This window comes from Cygnus atratus, chromosome 2, assembly GCF_013377495.2.
Source record: "Cygnus atratus isolate AKBS03 ecotype Queensland, Australia chromosome 2, CAtr_DNAZoo_HiC_assembly, whole genome shotgun sequence".
In the NCBI taxonomy this organism is placed as follows: domain Eukaryota; kingdom Metazoa; phylum Chordata; class Aves; order Anseriformes; family Anatidae; genus Cygnus; species Cygnus atratus.
The window spans coordinates 1,644,317-1,663,308 of NC_066363.1; the positions used below are offsets into that span (position 1 = coordinate 1,644,317).

The 18,992-nt window shown below is 41.1% G+C and overlaps 1 protein-coding gene across 2 annotated transcripts in view; it reads left to right on the top strand.

Annotated features, from left to right (window-relative positions):
- MYL3 (myosin light chain 3) overlaps positions 1-18,992 on the top strand; it is a 151,995-nt gene that overhangs the window by 77,885 nt on the left and 55,118 nt on the right. The window lies entirely within an intron of this gene.

The following is an 18,992-nucleotide window of genomic DNA, read 5'->3' on the forward strand; positions in this document are numbered from 1 at the left end:
CAGCACCACACAGACATATGCCCTCTGTTATATCCAAATGCAGTGCTGGCTGTGCTAAGGGGTTGTTCCCTCTCCGTTTTTGATGGGTGGGATCTCCAGAGTTGGGAGGTGAGTAATGTCTCCTGTGCGGAACCAGCTTGTCCTGACCCAGAGTTTGCAGCTCACTGTGTTGATTTTCCCCACTAGCTGAAAGATGCCTTGATACTCAATGGGAAATTGTCCTCTCCCCAAGCCTGACATCAAGGACACACTTAATAGCTCCAACCAGTTCCAGGATGTTTGAGCAGGGAGGCAGAGCCATGGTACAGGACTGGGAGTGAGGGTCTGATTTTGACAGGACTGTAAATAGATCTCCATGTCTGACAAGAGATGTTTGCAAAAATCCTACTTCAGAGTGGCTTGTGCTTTGTCTAAAGAGAAGTAGAAATACTTAGCTGCAAGACTAAAATCCCTTTAGTACGGTCCTTTTTTTCCTTTGCCACTTACAGGTTTTCATGGGTAGTTTTCAGGTGTTATATTCAATCATCCTTGTTATTTTGGGGTGCATCCTTCTCACATGTGTCAAGTGAACCAAAAGACCAGGAGGCCCACCTGAAAGGGGGTTTCCTCTTACATCCCCCACAGCACTCACCCCAGAGGTGTTATTGACCTAAGCCGCAAGGCTAGACGAGCAGTAGGGGCAGGTCTTGCTAAGGTTATGTTCACACTGCAAGCTGCTGGACATACCAGGCACCTACCCATGAAGTGACCAATGCAAGAAGCCGGCTAAGAGTTTAACTGAGCATCTGATAGTTCTGGTGAGACCACTCGGGGATATCACTTTTTTTTTTTTTTTTCCTGGAAGTAGTTACCTTGTTACATGCTCCATCACCAGAGCCCTCTAGATTCTCTTTCATTTCCAACGAGTGAAAAACATATTTTCTGGGATCCTTGTTTCGTTTTCACCTCCCCATAGAAAGCTGCAACTCCCACAGACTTGCAAAGTGAAAAAAATGTCTGTTTCCCACCTACTCCAGCACAGTTAATTGCTTAGTTGTTTGTGGCAATATTGCTAGGAAATTTTCTGCAGTTTATGACAGGACAGGAGAGTTCCCAGCTTATTAGGAACTCCAGTAACTCTGCTCCACCTTCCTTGATGAAATACCTTAATGTTGGTTGTAAGTAGGAACCGAAGCCCTGAGCACAACAGAAGTCACTCTGGTAGCAGTAGCAGTCTTATAGACTGAACCAGTCACTAGAGGGACAACATCCCATTTAATTAAAGACTAAATGTCAGCTGTTCAATGCCTCTGTGAAAACCCTGGAAAAGTTTATTTCAAAGAAGGTTATTTGGACTAATTTGTCACTTTGGGGATATTATCATTTTATAAGCTGGCACGTATCTCACAGGAATATACTGCAATACTTGATAGGTTAAGATGTGGGCGTACGAACAAAATTCTACTTTTAAGGAAGAAATAATGAAGATTATAGTTTTATGTGCTATATTTTTAAAATATTTAATAGAGCTGCATGAACAATAAATAAATGAATATATAAAAGAACAGTCAGAGTCTAGAGAAAAACAAAAAATGTTTGTTTGGGGGATTTCTTGCTTCAATAGGAATAAAAACATGTTATACACTTTGAAGTTCTAGGAATCATTTCATTGCAACGTGGGAGCTTCCAAGCCTTTTCTTAATCCTTGAAAATTTTGGACTGAAAAGCCTGTTTTCTCTGTAGCATATGATTTTTTTCAGAAGCTGCAAAGTCTGAGCCTTCAGAAGGGAATTTGGTGGACCTGTTTGAATTTGTGTTGGGGAACTGGGCTGAGATGCCTTTATACTGAAGCACTAAGGCCCAGATTACCACAGACCACTTATAGAGATGGCAAGGGCTTGTAGGTGGTGAGCTTATCTGTGTCATAGCTAGAGACAGATCGACTGATCAGATCCAGCACTATATATCAGTGTGGGTGAAACTGCATCAGTTGTGCCTGCAGGAGTCACTGCATACTCCAGAAGAGAGGATCTGAAGGGAATTTCTTACCATCTATAACGTTCTTCCTGGTACTTTGAAAATAGATGTCTGGTTACAGAGAATAGACAGGATTTGTCCCTACTGTTCCCTGCACTGTAAACACTCTGACATTTAAGCAGGGAGCTGTATATCTACCAGCCCTGTCAATCCTGGCTGTTCAGCATGGATATGAAAAGTCCAAACTAAACTACTTCACCCTAATTCTGTGTGTTGCAATCTGTCACCTCCTTTAGGATAAAACACTCACCCCTCTTAACCATGCTGTCTTGGAAAGTCATGACACATACATCTGAGATGCTGTGATAAGACCAACTCAGAGAAACATAACCCTAGCAGAAACCCAGTGTCTGAAGGTTTGTACCATAAAAATACTAGGACAGGTTCAGAGAAAGTGGCAAGGATTGCCCAAAGTGAGAAACAACATTTTTAGGAGGAAGGATTGAGCGAGGAAAGACATTCCGAAGCTCTTGGAATTCCACGTTCACTACAGATGAATTAACTCATTAGAGTCCACTATAGCCTTGCAGAATCCCAGTGACATAGCCAAAGAGCATTGGTTCCTTGGGCTTTTGGATCGAATCTCCATGTGGGTGAATTGAAAGATGTTGCAAAATACAACTCAGGCTTTCTCTGGTTTTGTGTAGGACATGGGGGTGCCTTAGGACATCAGTAGGTTCTGGGTTCATTTTGCACAAGACAAATGTCTTCTGGTCAGTGTTGAGGTCCTGTCTGAATGCAGGGTCCTTCTAGATGACACTGTGCTTCTTTGGAGTGCAAAGCCATGGGCTCACCCACTGCTCTATGGGCACCCTAGAGCAGGCAGGGAGGATGGGAAGATTAAAAGAACTGTAGGCCAACTTAATTCACAGAATAGGAACCCATCTGTGCTGCTGCTCTCCAACAGAAGATGTTGGACTGGCTGTGGAGGAGACGGCTGTGAATCCTGACCCTGGTGGCACAGAAGACGGCGGTGGGCAGTGAGGGGTGTGAGCCCCCCTTCTCACATCCTCAGTAACTGTACTAGCTGAAAACCCAAGACCATCTGCATGTTAATGAGCTATTTTGTTTTCAAGAGCACATTTGCTAAAGATTAGCAGCAAATATAGCTTCTGTGCAGCCCTGGGGGAAGTAATGGAGGAAAGAACCTGAGAGCTGTGGGTCCTAAATAAGGGAAGGGGGAGAATCATGCATTACAAATGGAAGAGGCTTTCTGCCTCCTCCCACCACTCCCTTGATGGGGGCAGCCACAGACTACTTTGAAGTCCTGTCCTTCAGGATCATTGCCATCATTTGTGCTCAGCCCTTCCAACAAAAGCACAGTCTCTTGGTGGCAAGAGACTTGGCTGAGGAGCAGAAGGCAAGCTTTTTACATTAAAGGAAGGGCTGTGAACAATTTTGCCTTTATCACCACAAAAGGGACTGTAAATCCCTCAGAGTTATGGATTTTGGTCCTGCAATTCGATCCCCTCAAACCAGTCATTTAACTTAGGATAAATCTCTTCATTATTATTATTATATGGTTTGTTGTTTTATTTTAAAAAAGAAGGAGAGAGAGAGGAGGGAGAAATTGGCTCTAGCATGGTTTGAAAATAACATTTGCAGCCAGAGTTATTCTATGTATACTGCTTTGCCTAACTGTACTCCATAACGATATGAAAGGACCAGAAATCTCAGACCAGATTTCTCCATTAAGGCATGGAGTTCAGTCCATTTCTTGGCACTGAGTAGAAAGTCAATATTTTCTCTTCTTTCCTGGCTGGATTTGGTGGAGCAGAGGGTCTAAATCCTAGCTCCAGGGATTGGGATCCAGGCAGGCAGGCTGGCAGGCATTTCACCCTATGAAATCATGCCCTGCACAGTTTCAGTCCTGGCTGTTTCCAGCTCTTTCACACTCACTCATTTGATTCCAGCCTCAGCTTGCTGCATATTTGTAGAGTCTATAAGCTCATAGACTTGTTTCACGTCTGGGATCCAAGGTGCAACTCTAGCTGTGTATCCTGCTTTTACCTTCTGCTCGCTTGATGTTAACTCATCAAATCTGCAGATGACACAAAACTGGGAGGAATGTCTGAAGCGCCAGAGGGTCGTGCAGACATCTAGAGGGGCCTGGACAGGCTGGAGAAATGGGTTGACAGGAAACATGTAATTCAGCAAGGAGAATGGTGAAGTCCTGCCCCAGGGGAGAAACAGCTCCAGGCACCAGCACATTTTGGGCACCACTCAGCTGGAAAACAGCTTGGCAGAAAAGGACCTGGGGGTCCTGGTGGACACCGAACTGAACAGCAGTGTGTACTTGTCACAAAGGACACTGATAGTAAGAGACTCAAAGGTGATGAAGGGACTGAAGCCTCTCTGCTGTGAGGAGATGCTGGCAGAGCTGGGGCTGCTCAGCCTGGAGCAGAGGAGGCTCAAGGGGGAGCTTATCAATGCCTGTAAACACCCGAAGGGAGGGTGCAAAGAGGATGGAGCCAGGCTCTTTCCGGTGGTGTCCAGTGCCAGGACAAGAGGCAATGGGCACAAACTGGAACACAGGAGGTTCCATTTAAACATCAGGAAAAAATTCTTCACAGTGTGGGTGATGGAGCACTGGCACAGGCTGCCCAGTGCCGTTGTGGATTCTCCTTGGAGATCCTCCAAAGCCTCCTGGGCATGGTCCTGGGCACCCTGCTCTGGGTGGCCCTGCTGGAGCAGGGCTTGGACCAGATGGCCTCAGAGGGGTCCTTTCCCACCTCCACCAATCTGTGATTCTGTGATTCTCACATGCTTCACTGTATAGAGACATTTGACCTAAACATGGACAGCAGAAATCTGGACAGTCTGCTTGCATTAACAAGAAAAACAAGGAAACTTAAGAAAATAATCTCTGATGCATTTATTTATTTATTTTTTAAACAAATACCAGTGGCAGAGTTCTTTTATTGTGCTGGCTGCCAAATATGCTCTTGAAAACATCCCAGCTTGGTGCTGGTGGTAACGACTTCAGCCTCCATTGGTGCTGGTGCCAATGGTTTGCCGTCATTGTTTTGCACAGTGATGTACAGTAACACATCTGGAGCCACTTTCCACCTGTAGCCTGGCAGCTTTATTAAGCAGCTCTTTGCAACCAACTTGCTGGAATGGCAGGAGGCATATAAATCACTGATCTCTTGCCTCGTCACCTCTGTGAGGGGTTTTCCTTCTGAAAACATTATCAGTGCCTTCAGCTGTCAATGCAGTACTGCTGTCTCCAGGTTAAAAATCTCTGACTCCTTAAATCATGAGGTTGTCCCATAATCATCATGAATAAAGAAACAGACCTATAAAGATCGCTTCCTATACATAAATAATAAATCATAAATGAACATAGAAATATGCTCCTTATTATCTATGTGCATATACCTGTGTTTTTTTTTTTTATATATATATATATATACAAATACATATATATATTTGTTTAATAGGTAACATCTTATTTGGTCTATATTTGAATTATGAATCATTCATCCCTCCAGATCCTGCATATCTACAAAGGGTTACTTTCCCATTTAAAGGTTTCCCCTATAAAAACTCTGCTGACATAACTGTGCATTAACCTTTCCTAGCTGGTTCTGTTATGTTTGCCTGGATGAGGGAAGACAGTTAAAAGAAATGTTTAAGTGAACCTAGAGAATTTTAACACAACTGGGTTGGGGAAGTTTACGCTGGCAAGGTGAGGTCCTCACGTATAACAAGAGGGCAGATTACATGTTCAAGCTACACTGATCTCATGCCCCCTTCCCCAAATGAAAAATATGACTTACTGCAGTCTTAATAACTTGTCCAAGGTCTGCTGCAGTGGCAAAGACTGAGTACAGATCTGTGGGAATCCACTTGACTTCGTGGTCTCCCAGACTCAGCCAAGTGTTCACATCCTCACCGAGAACACGGTGACTTTCTGAAAGGCTGCAGTTGGTCCATCTGCCTTTTTTTTTTTTTTTTTTTTTTTTTTTTTTTTTTCGGTGAGGGAGCAGAAAGGATGAAGATCTGCATCAAACAGCTGGAGCTGCTCTTTCTGAACACCTGGACTCACCCAAAGTCAGAAGTAACTAAAAGCAAAACTAACATCCTAATGTCCTCTCCTGGGTGATGGGAGGATCTCCTTAAATCAACAGCCTATCCTTTGCCAGAAATTAATAATGTTTTGAATTAACTCATGGTGACTAGAATTTGCCAGCAGATGATATGGACATACAGTCAGCCTTTTGTTATGCCACCGTCCCCTGAACCAAAACCACAAAAGAAGACTTCCATTCCTAGAAGTAACATGTTGCAACCAGGCATGGATTTATGAAGGAAGCTAAGGAAGAATTCTTCCTTGCACCCTCATCGAGCACCCAGCACAGTGCATGCATTGTGCCAGATGTTGAGATGACAACCACTGTTCCTTGCACTGCCACAAGTACCTTGCCATCCTTGACACTCATTAGACACTGAGGTGCCTTTTCTTGGGGAGTGCTCTGTGAGACTCTCCAGGTGGGTTCTCCTTAGTCCCTTTGCTATCTAAGTGTTGACCAGTTTCAACAAGGTCTTAGGTTGTTGCACCGGTCTAAGGATGGACAGGAGCCCAGCATTATAGCTGAGTTATGTTATGCTGCCCCTCAGACACGGTCAGGACGAACCCAGTTCTGTACTAAGACCGTGGTACTCACCTTCTGGACCAGTGATGCTTCCCATATGGGCAGGATATCAGAACAGAGGTCTTTCTATACACAATTGTATGGGGTTCCCTTTACACCTTCATCAGACCCACCCTAACACCTTTCAGAGCTAATAGAGAGGACCCTGCCCTTGACCAGAAATGTCAGTCATCTGTTTCCCCAAATGCTTCCATCTTATTGGGAAGGGTTCATATTTGTCAACCCCAGTTCCAGTTTTGAGAAAGGGAGTCAATTCTTCAGATGGGGGAGAAAGCAAATGATGTCCAATATGTTATATCTTATCCTACTATGGAAATATCTCCTAAAAAAGTAAACCAGAACCCAGAGGTGCAGCTGTCTGGGAGGAAGTTAGGGCCATTTTTCTCATTTTACTCCCTTTAATTCACCTTTAATTGTTCAACTGGGTACATCTTTGAACCAACAAACCAGCTGGAATGGGAACAGGTTTCTGCAGTATATCTTTATTCCAACAAAACAAACCTCTCTGTAGATATCGTCTACCCATCCATAATTGTCACAGTAAGCACAGAACAGACATGCACACTCAGACATACAGAGCTAAGTACCAATAATAAGTTTCTTAAAGAGAGCTCCTATTAATACTATTTATTTTTATCATTATCTATATTATTTACCTAGCAGTAAACTCACCCCAATCATTTATAATGAAAAAAAGTTACCTAGATGGATGGGATGTTTATACAGAAGGTAAGAAGACTTCCAAGTCATTGTAGTAAATGCTCAGATCTTAAGACTTTTGGATGGGATGAAAACCCTCACACTCCAGGATATCTGCCAACTGTAATTGATGGGGTCAAGAGGAAAGCAGGGGGAATAAGTTTTCTTCATCTTGGTGGATGAAGTAGAAAAGTGGGGATGGCAGGAAAAAGGGATTAATCTTGGCTTCACCTAAAATAAAATACTTTGGTGATTTTCCAGGTTTTAGGGCTTCTAGGCAAAGATTTCTTTAAAAAAAAAATGGAAAAAGGAAGAAAAAGTATGAGTTAAGCCTGAAGCAAAACATTTCATTAAACATTCAAGCTAGTTAACACTTCTCTTTGTCTTCACATTTAAAGAAGAAAATGTCACATTGCGATTAATCATCAAAAACTTTTGCTTAAAATTTGATGAGACAAATGTATTTTTGTACCTTTCCCTAATATTTTATTCTTTTAAAAATTTATTTATTTTTTTTCCATCTTAAATGGCCATGTGGATTTGAAATAAACTTGAAAACCATTGCTGTTCTTTTAAAAACGTCTTCCTCAGTAGAAGTGTTATTCTCACAGAACTGATCAGGTTTTAGTCAAATGCATCCTTCTTCTGCAGGCGAATTCTCTCCTTGCTGTTCAGTGCAGCTTCAGGCAAGTTATTTCCAGAACAGCTGGCCATTGCTACAGAGTGCTGAATAGTCATTTGAGACACACTAAACCTCCTGTCTTCTCATCTGCAGGCATTGTCTTTGACTGCAAACTGTAAGCACACTGAAATGTTTTCATTGACTCATCTGTTAGCAGAAACGACTTAGTGAATTCCATGAGAAACTCCATTGATATATGTTGCTCTATTAACTATCCAAACCATGTTGATTTTTTATTATTCACTGTTTAGATTTATAATAGCACTAATAGAATAAATATTTATTATAAAAGCCCCTGTTGTCCAGGACACAGTTGTAAAGCAAGCAGAAAACCGCTTGAGTGAAAGACCACCCTTCCTTCTAAGAACTCGACCTAGCTGTGGTTAGATGCCATGTCTCCAGCTCCTGATGGTGTGAAGAACGTTATTACAACGGACCTATATGGTGATTTACAGTGAAAACAAAAGGCTGAACTACATTTTTAAGTGACACTGGAGATTAAAAAAAAGAAAAAGACAAAATGCTGTAGAAAGAATCTCTTTCAGAAATCTCTGACATGTTTCTTTCTATATTTAGAGATGGTCTTAGTAGTCATTTTAAGGAGCCCATGTCCCATAAATGCCTGTCTTCTCCACTGGACCAAAAATGCACCACCATCAGAAGGGCTGTTATCTCCAGCTCTTCACAAGATGGACAAAGAGCTGATGAAGATGTGCAGAAACACATATTGACTGAGTCTGCTACCCATGTCAGGCTGATGTGGAGGCAGGTGACCCTGTGACTGCTGGAAAGTCCATCTGTCCAGTTACCAAGGATGGATTTTATTCACACTCAGAAATTTTATTTTCAGTAGAGATGATCTGAACTGAGAAGCACGTAACTGCACCAGAGGCTGAGCATCACCATCCCAAAGTGAACATCCTTGTGCAGCAACCCACATCTGTCTTCAGGCTTTATTATTATTATTATTATTATTATTATTATTATTAAATATTTATTTAAAGTGACTTGTTTATTATGATATGAGCCTTGTCTGAAGTTTTCAGTGTTAGCAGAACAGCTGTCAATGACAACCGTGGTTTTGTGCTCAGGCTGTAGGATGCTTACAGAGGGTCCTTCATGCATTATTTATGCTAACCTTGCAGGGAGGGATCAGCCCAGCTGGCAGCTGGAAATTGCTGAAGAGGAGGCAGTGCTTTGGGCCTTTCGAGGGGCAAATCAGCCTTGTTAGATCTCAAAGTGCCAAAAACTCATTTATCCTTTCTCATATCTACAACCCTCTCTGCCCTGTGCTATTGTTCATTAAGAAAACCCCAGCATCATTCTTTCTAGTGTTTAATGAACTCAGAGGGAACTGGATCCAGATCTGTGCTTTCATAACTGGTTCTTGTTAGAGGCGCCATGGCAGGTTGGGAACGGAGCCCAGAGCGGGCGGTGGAGAGCTCCTGGCCAAGCAGGGCCGCTGGCTCCTAGGATGTGCTACGCAGGAGCTTGAGTCTTTTCAGAAGCACTTGTTTTTTTTCCCCATAGCTCTGAGCTCTTTTGGTCTTTTGCTTTATTTTTATCCCATCTCCATCTGGTGTTGGTCTCTCCGCCTACACCAGGCTCCCAGGAGCAGGGCCTGCCTCCAAACCACATCCCTGCCCAGGCACAAGTGATGAGCTAAGGTGCAGAAGCCCTAAAGGGATGGCAAATTTCAACCCAACCCATGTCCAACCCTCCCCTTCCCAATCCCTACACCTACATTTTGGCCAGCAACTGGGCAGTGGCTAAGCGGACAGGACAGATGCTGAGCATGGTGCTACGTGACCTGAAGAACTTACACCTTCCTTTCCAAAGCCAGGCAAACTTGTATTAAACCAGCAAAGGGGGCAAAATGTGTTTAGGTGAGAACTACAGGCAAGGAAAGACAGTTGCATGAGGATGAATCCAGGCTCAGGTAACACTATATGACTTTCATTTACTCAACTAATAATGATGAAGGGTCCAGATTTTCAAAGCTGGACAGTATGCAAGCAAATTTGGGGTCACAACAGAGTTGTGTACAACTGCCTGCCTCAGAGGTAAGTTCTGCACCGTCTGTCTCTGCCTGGCTGCTCAGGGAGGGGGACACCACCCTCTGCATCCCCTGCCCTGTCGCCAAGCATGTGTATGCCTCCAGGAGGTGGAGAAGCATCTGCCAAAAAGCTGATGCTTTAAGACATTGCTTTAAGCCAGATTGTTGCTAGGATCTTGTCTTCATGTTGGAAGTTATTTCCCACTCAAAGGCAGAACAGATCAAATTCACTGAGAGCATCCTGAAATATATATATATATTAAAAAAGAAGTTGTTAGGAGAATATCCAGATCCAGTACATTTAGAGATGTGAACAAAGTCAAACCTCAGTCCAGGCAGCCGTGAAATATGGAGGTTATAATGTGGATGGGTTTTGGCTATGGGAAAGTGTCTGGAATTTATCCTGAGATCTTCACCAGCTCAAACCAGCTCAAATCCCTGGTTTATTAAATACTGCTTTGCACTTTAAGACTTGGTGAATCCTCTGAACTCTTTTTTTTTTTTTTTTTTTTTTTTTAATTTTTGTACATGTATACATTATTTACATTTTTTGGCTCAGACATTTTTGCATTGAAACCACAAATGTTCCACTCCTGTGGTATCTGAGGTTGCAAGTCTTCAAATAGCTCTGGTTTACATCCCTAACTAGGTTTACCTATATTTGTGTTCTGCTGATTGAGCCTTCAGCTAAAATGCCACGTTTTCAGGGTTTTCCCACTAATATTGAATAAGAAGTTTTTATTTTCTTCTTTTCATTTTTTTTCTTTTTTCTATTTTTTTTTAATGAAGCACGATATTTTAAATAGTCACAGGAATCCAGAAGCTGGAACTTTTGGGGAAGAAAAAAAAAAAAAAGCCAGACTTGCAATAATAAATTGGCAGTTATGGAAAAGCAGGCCTGTGGTTTGCTATTTATACTTGTGTCTGATCTGTTTGGCTCTTGTCTGAACTAGATCATTGAGGGGATTACTGCTTTATTTGTAATGCACCAAACATATCTTTGGTATGAAAATTATCATCATACAGATGTGTTCCTTGGGTTGCATCCTGCACACACATACCTCATAGTAAATCAGAAACAGCTTTAAGAAAGGAAGCAGATTTACATGGAAGTAAAACTGGAGTCTATCTTTGTGCCCACTGTATATCAGGCTGAGATTTGTTTGACTTCCTATGATTGAATACTGAGCTAATGTTGATACTAGCAGCTAATGTAGATGAAATATTGCTGGAGTGGCTGCCAGCTTACACTCAACGAAGGCTGACGGATTGTTCTTGGGGTGGGATTCACCTCAGCTAATTTTACTTTTCTGTATTTGAGTTATTCAAATCCAGACTCAGCAGAGGACCTGAACTCTTTTCAGTGATGCAAAGCAAGGAGCAGAAGCTACCTACTTATTTTTTCCTTCTCCCCTCTATACTCCCATTGCTTTTCATTAAATTGCAATGCTTGGTTGGACTCTCAGAATTCAGACTTTTAGCACCTAATCATGGATGGTAAGATGATCAAAATAGAGAAAAAAAAGACTGGGAATGCACTGAAATCTAAGAGTCTGTCCCCCAGAAAAAAGGGGTTTTCTGTGCAGGAGAGTGATGGGACATCTGACTGCATTTCTGATGGTGAAACCCTTATCTTCACCAGCAAGATCTGGTGAGGTTTTTTTTGTTCTTTGTTTTTTAATCAAGTGACTACCTGAAGATATCTGTTTCTAAGATTAGCCAGAACACAATGTGACAGAAAATACAGATATTTATACTCTTGAATCATCTTTAAAAATGTCTTCTTATTTCAGAAGTTGTGAGCATTTTCATGAGATGTTTTACTAGCTCTCATGACTCATTTATCTTCCTGAAGATTGTTCTGGGAGAAAATCTTTCTGCACATAAACTTTATTTTTGATTAAGACAAAATATTTTGCAGAAACCTCTTTTTTTTTTTTTTCTAATCTGTTAGAGGAATTAAAAAATCAAGTTTATTTTGCAAACTTTCTGCAGAATTTTCCTTATTTTTCACTCAATTTTGAAATATTTAATGAAACGTCATTAGTACTACCCCACTATTGCTGTTTGAAAAGCAACATCTGCTGTTTTAAAAAAGCCAACTTTAAAAAGCTTCTTAGTACTCCCTAAAACTTTTTATCTTTTTCCTGATCAAAGTGTGTTAAAATTGGGCAGTATGACACTTTCCTCCTTTTGTGGGAAATTTCAAAACTTGTTTCCACTTGGAACAAAGACCATATTTGTTAAAGAAGATTTCCCATAAAATGAAAATATAGACTTTTGACCAGCTGGATTTGAAGTCATGAATGCTTATCTCTATTCACTGAGCTGCACACATCAAGGGATTTACTGATTTTTCCAGTAATATAACTTTGGTTCCATACTTTACCGGTATATTAATCTGTATTTGTTCAGGATTCATTACACACTGGTTTTCCTAAATTATGAAGCAAACAGTTTTTTTTTTTTTTTTTTTTTTTTCCCAACATTAAAATTAACTCTAGAGGCTGTATATGACAGAAAGGAGCTCCAGAGAGGAGCAAAAGCAGGGAATATAAAACAGATCTAACAGATTGTGATTTGATCTGTTGGAGTGTCTCATTCACCATGCTATGGGAAGCCAGCTCAATAGTTTTGTGGATCCTAATATTTTTAAAAAGCAAATATATTTCACTTCCATTAAGATGTCGGTGAATTGATCGTCCAAATAAAACATAATCATCCTTTGACATAACAAAAATAATATTGTATAGAAGTGCCCATTCGAACCAATCTTATTTAAAAAGTTGGTGAAGTGTGGCAGGGAAACTGGCTTAATATGAAAGGTTTTCTATCTGTCACTAGGCAGTGTATCCCCAGTGATATTTTTTTGTTTTACAGCTGTTGAGACACTTATAGGATTTATCTTCTCTAAATTTAGCCCCCCAAATCTTAGACGGCTGGAATCTCAGCTATTTGTGGGATTAGCCTAGACAAATTTTGCGTGATAAATGCTTTAGACAGGCAAATTTTCCCAAGATGATTCCTAATCATACTGCAGGAGCTGAAGGTTCAGACTTCTGTTCTGAAGAGGCAAAAGAAGGAGTTGAACAGTATGGCACAAAATTTCTTAGTATTGGATTTGAGCCATCTAGATCTGGTAAAGGAGTTTACTTCATCAAATTGGAGGCTAAAGCTCTGGTCTCATTTCCCACACTCATTCACAGCCAGGAAATCAAAAAATGTCCAACCCTTTTCACACCCAATCATCTGCCAAACAAATAAGCAAGCAAACATACAAATCTGCTGCACAGCAGTAGGAAAACAATCCATTGACAAAAATAGTGTTTTTATTCTTTTATGATTTTTTTTTCCATAGAAGAGGAAGAATTAAATTTATGCAAAAAATACTTGGCTGAGCTTTGTCAGAGTGGATCAGAAAATAACGGCTTCCACTGGGAATTTCACTGGCATCTAATCAAACTTAAATGTGTACGTTGTTAATGACAGTGAATTAGCAAGGATCTGTTTACCTCTGCAATTTTATGCTTCTAATGTTTTGCTGGACCAATACTGGAACTGGAAAAGAGAAGCTCTGAACCTCCACTATCCCATGACAATATCTCCAAGGCAAGGCTAAACCAAAGCCTGGGTAACTGCTGCACTTTGCAGTGAAGATTTCAGAACATTTCATATCAGAACTTTTCATGCTAGTGCCAAGATGAGAGGCAATGGGCACAAACTGGAACACAGGAGGTTCTGTTTAAACATCAGGAAAAAATTCTTCACAGTGTGGATGATGGAGCACTGGCACAGGCACAAGGCCCTTCCCAGCTCCACCAGTCTGTGGTGCTGTGATTCTGTGACATCAGGACTTTGTAGACAGTAAAGAAAGTGCTCAGATATCAGGATTTGGGGTTAGGGTGTAGTACGTGTCTCACCATGTGGAAGTATTTGGTTTCTTTTGGAGTGAGAAAAATCCCTAAAGTGGGAGTAGAACAGGCGTAGAAATCCTGCCTGAAATCCTGCCTTATCAGAGAGTACCTGTAATTTTAATGTGTTTTACCCTCTTGGTCCCACTTCTATCAATACAAATTAGGAATTCCATTAGTATGTTAACTCTAGGACAGCCTCAGCCCCGTGATGCTCAGAAAACTGTGTATTATCATGTAGAAAACTGATCAGTAAACAACACTTTTTCTCTGTTCTTATGGGAACATTAATTTTTATGCCAATATTACCCATGTTCTTTCATCCTGGGTATGTTAAAAAATAATTATTAATCATAATTAAAACATTTGTTGTCTCTTATTCTCAGATAAAAAAAAAAATGAGGTCCCCTGCCTATTAGTTTGTTATGTTTGCAGGAAACACAGATAGGGGAAATAGTTCACCAACCCATAAAGAAATCTGGGTAGACTTCATGAAATGTAAAAGTCTCCCCTCTCTCATTTTCTCATGAACAGTGTATTCAACTTGCAGAATAACATCAGCTCTCAGAGCTTGAGTAACATGTCTTTACAAACCTAGTTTTCATACATTTTTGTCTCTGTTCCCTTCCTCATCCTTCTGCTCCATGCCACAGACTTCTTTTAGGGTTTATTTCAATGGGAAAATACCCCATCTGACCCTCCTAACCCTAAGTATGGGCATCTGAGAAAGTGGATGACTGGGAGTCTCTGAGAAAGAGAAGAGAAGATGGCTTCAAAGTGAAAGTAGGGGCTGGCTCCCACTCCTTTGCAGTCGTTTTTTTTTTTTTTTTTTTTTTCCACGAGGGACCTAGGTTTGCTGTTTATCAAAAGCCTTCATCTTCGAGAACAACCATCTGCTTCTCCCATTGACCTGAGACTCCACTAAGCTTTGTTTCTTGAAACCTCAGACTGGATTAAGGAGTGGCTAATCCCCAAGGATCAAGCAGCTTTGTGAATAGCAACAGGAGCACAGAGGCATCACCACTGAGCTGCATGGTGGGGTCAGCTATTCAGCAGCTGAAGATAAAGGACCTGATGCCAACATCCCCTTGTAAAGAGTTTGTTATGATCTTTATATCTCAGTGTTTCTTTTTCCCACTGGCTTCTCCTTCCTACACTCCCAGACAGGCTAATTGCTTTTATCACAGGCTAAATATGCAGTCAAGGGTTTCCAGTTGCAACCAGTAGTGTATTTTTAAGCCATTGCAGCAGACAAGTTATTCTCACAGTCAGGCTGGCTTATCTTCATCCTTCGTAACTCTGCATAAATGGTGACAGAGGCAGAAGCAAGAGGGAGAAAGGATGGATTAGCCCAGTGAAGCAGAGTCCAGGCGGGTGGGGACATGGGATGGGTCAGGCAGTACTCACAGGGAGGGGAAGGTCACGAAAACTTTGGAGCTGCAGGGAGTGGACTGAGTCTGGGTGAGTGGCAAGCAGAAGGGAAGGAATAAGATCTAACAACTCCCTGACGAAAATTAAGAGACGTATCTGGTTCAAACAGATGTAGGTTTCTGTGTAAGAAAGAAATCACATTTCTGCTTTTCTCTTTTGCTTGTGCATGTTCTTCTTCCTTTGTTACTAGTCTCACTCAGCCTAATGTTATGTCAAAGCAGCAAGACTGCCCTATTTCTGGACACAAGTCTTGCTTCGATACTTGAGCAGCAGCCTGATACTCCCTCTCACACTTTTACATTCTCCCCTTTGTCCACCAAAATATTTATGGATTCACCTTTCCTCCTCTGTGTCCCTGCCAAGGACACTTTGCAACACAAGCATTCAAGCCCTTCTTCCCGGAACCCATAGGGGCTGCTCATTCCACCTTCCCTCCCTCCAAGGTATCTATCTAAGTTTTAACGGAATGAATATTAATCTTCTTCAAACTTTCATTCTAGCAAAGTTCTCAACATAGATATATCTGTGCATCCTAACCATGGGTGAGATGGCTCCTAAACTCCTTATGGCAGTATGTGGTACATCACAACTTCTGAGTGAGTTGGTTCATGAATGATGCAGTTAAGCTCCAAAATCCAAATCCTGCTATCTTCCCTCAAGAAAGCCCATTAATGTTAATTATACCTGCTTATTGATTCCTGCATTGTAATTCCTGAAGTAAAGAACTCCCTAGTTTGTACAGCCCAAAGTACAACTGGAAACACTTCAAAGAATTCAAGATTGTAATCATGATAAGAATTAATAATGTCCAAATACTCTTACAAGATAACAGATGTTACCCATAAACTTAAACATTATTGCCATTGACAACTTTATATTTGTATGTATGTGTGTGTACAAGCTGACATCTATCACTGTTCCCCTCTGGAGAAGAATAATCCAGCAGATAACAGCTTTCAGTCACTGCTGCGTCTGTCTGGCTATATGCTAGGGCTTTGTGGCAGTGCCACTCCTGCTGGAGCTGCCTGGAGCTTTTCAGCATTCGCTTGTATGGTGCAGAAAATCTTTACTTCATTGAAAGCATCTTATAAATTTCTCTGGGCACAACTGATGTTGCCTGCAATAGAAATAACGCACCTTATAAAAGCTAACTGCCATTCAAACAGTTGTGAGATTACAGTAGCTCCCATATGGTTTATTTTCAAAAATAAGTTTATTATCAAAAAACTTCTAAAAAACCCTGAAGAACAAGAGAGTAAGAAGCATGCTGAAATAATGACCTTAAGAAAAATACTGTTAAAATTTATTTTTCTACTTTATTTTAATGAGGTAATTTAACAGATGAAATTGCATTGGCTAATTTGGTTTGCATTGCATCTTAGCTCATCATCTTTCATCCTCTAGGATTTCATTCCATTGGATTTTGGGGAATTAATACTATGCTAAATATTTCCTTAGTATGGAAAAGAGGAATCCTGGTGGCAGTGTGTTTTGTAAACATGCCCTGCCTGTCAGAACAAAGATACAGTGAGCATATGAGGGGAATGATTATCTGCTGGGCATGCAATATACTTAGCTCATCTAAAATTCTTCCATGTACAAATTTGTGAGTTTCTGGATGCTTTGGACTATTTGAGATTGCAAGCACAAGCTGAATGGATGACTTTCTTTAAGTAAAACACACTACATAATAAGTGTGTTTTATAGCCCAGGGACATTTTATGTGCTGCTGTTAACAGCAGAAAGCAGAACAAATGAATGCAATGCCCCTGCACATTAAATGTTTTCAGAGAGGAGGGAGCAGAGTTTCAGTATCCCCTGGATTTCCTGGTGTGCAAAAGCACTTCCCGCATGTTGGAGCACACAGAAAGTATTTGCAATTGCTAAGCAATGTCCTTAGTTCATGAAGAAAAATAGGTACCTCTAGAAGCTGAATCACCCCATTTATAGCCAGAACATAAAGACAATCGCAGTGAGCCAAGCCATCCAGACAGTTTGGGGTTTTGATCCATTTCTGCTCTAAGAGACCTGCTTATCCATATCAACAAATTGACTTTCACAAGGATTTTTTCTGCACATATTCTTATCTCTCACACTTCTTTGGGGAAGATCTCTCTCCATCATCTACTGATTCTATATTCTTTCTCATTATGCCATCTCTTAATTATCTTCCTTTTCTATGTAGACTTTGGTGCCACTTCCTCTGTGCCAACAACCTGGGATTTCCGTTCTGGGAATGTGATATTTTACAGTTACTGACCTGAGGGGCGTTGTCACAGTGTGTCTAGTATGGAAGATCCTGTGGCAGTCTCTGCAAACTGCTATGAGAAGGGTAAATGAATGCAGCCAGCTGCAAAACATACCTATTTTCCTGATTGCAGGGGGTAGGATTCATCTCACTCCCAAATTAAGCACTTAGTCTATGCAAGTCATCTAGGCTGCTTAGAAAGGCAGAGTACTCTAAGGGAGCAAATCACCTGGATTAGACTCTTGAGTCAACACCTGTTTACTGATGCTAAATGTTTACATGGATTCAAAATAAGAACAAGTTAATGACAGGGAAAAAAAAGAAAGAAAGAAAGGAAGATTTCTTTATAAAGATACTCTTGTTCAGGAATTCACTGAGGCAGAAATTTCTGGAATGTATTTTGAGGATATATTCTTGATCTTATATTCCTCCTTGGCATTTACCTTTTGCAAGTTTCCAAGACTGTGCTAGATGGACCAGAAGTCTGGCCCAGTGTAGTTCCTTCTATGTTGTTATTTTATTCAGGTGGGAAGAACTACTCTCTGGAGATGCCTGTATTCAAAGCTAGAGAGAGCACCTAGATCAGTTGTTACTGGACAGGAGGGGTGCGGTTCTTACCTTGTTAGACAGCAGCCATGTAGATATCTACACTGGAGTTAGTCACTTAGATCCCTCTCCGGTTATTGAAGAGCATTAGGCACTTCTAAAGAACAGTCTATCTCCTGCTGGTCTGTCTCTAGGCCAGAAACACTGCACCTGCACATTTTTTATTTCTCTCCCATGTTTTTTAGAAAACAACACGTCTCATCCTATGTTTTCTCTTTTCTACAGAACAGATGCACTGTGACTTCAAAGTTCCCATTTCTCTTTGATTTTTCACCCAGCATCTGGGGTGTACAACCAAGGGTAGGTAAGATAAATTCCAAGCCTTACATTTAGGTAGCTGAAGATAATGGCTGAGGATCTCACCTACCATATCACTGTTGCAGATATAACTGTTTCATGCCTCTTCTTCTAATAGAAAGAACTGACCGTGTTTTGTAGACTACACATGATCTTCCTTTGAATTTGGTAATTTGGTCCTTATGCCCCATGCAGATATCCCATGTGATGCTATTTGAGACACTCCTCCAGGGATACACAGAAGGGCTCCTTTGTTCTTTGAACTCTTCAGACCACTGCTTCAATTCACCATTTTCCACACAGCTCCTGTCATGATGGACATGGGAGGTTTGCCATATTGACACAAGATGGCATCTGATTAATCTGTGATGGCTTTTTTTTTTTTTTA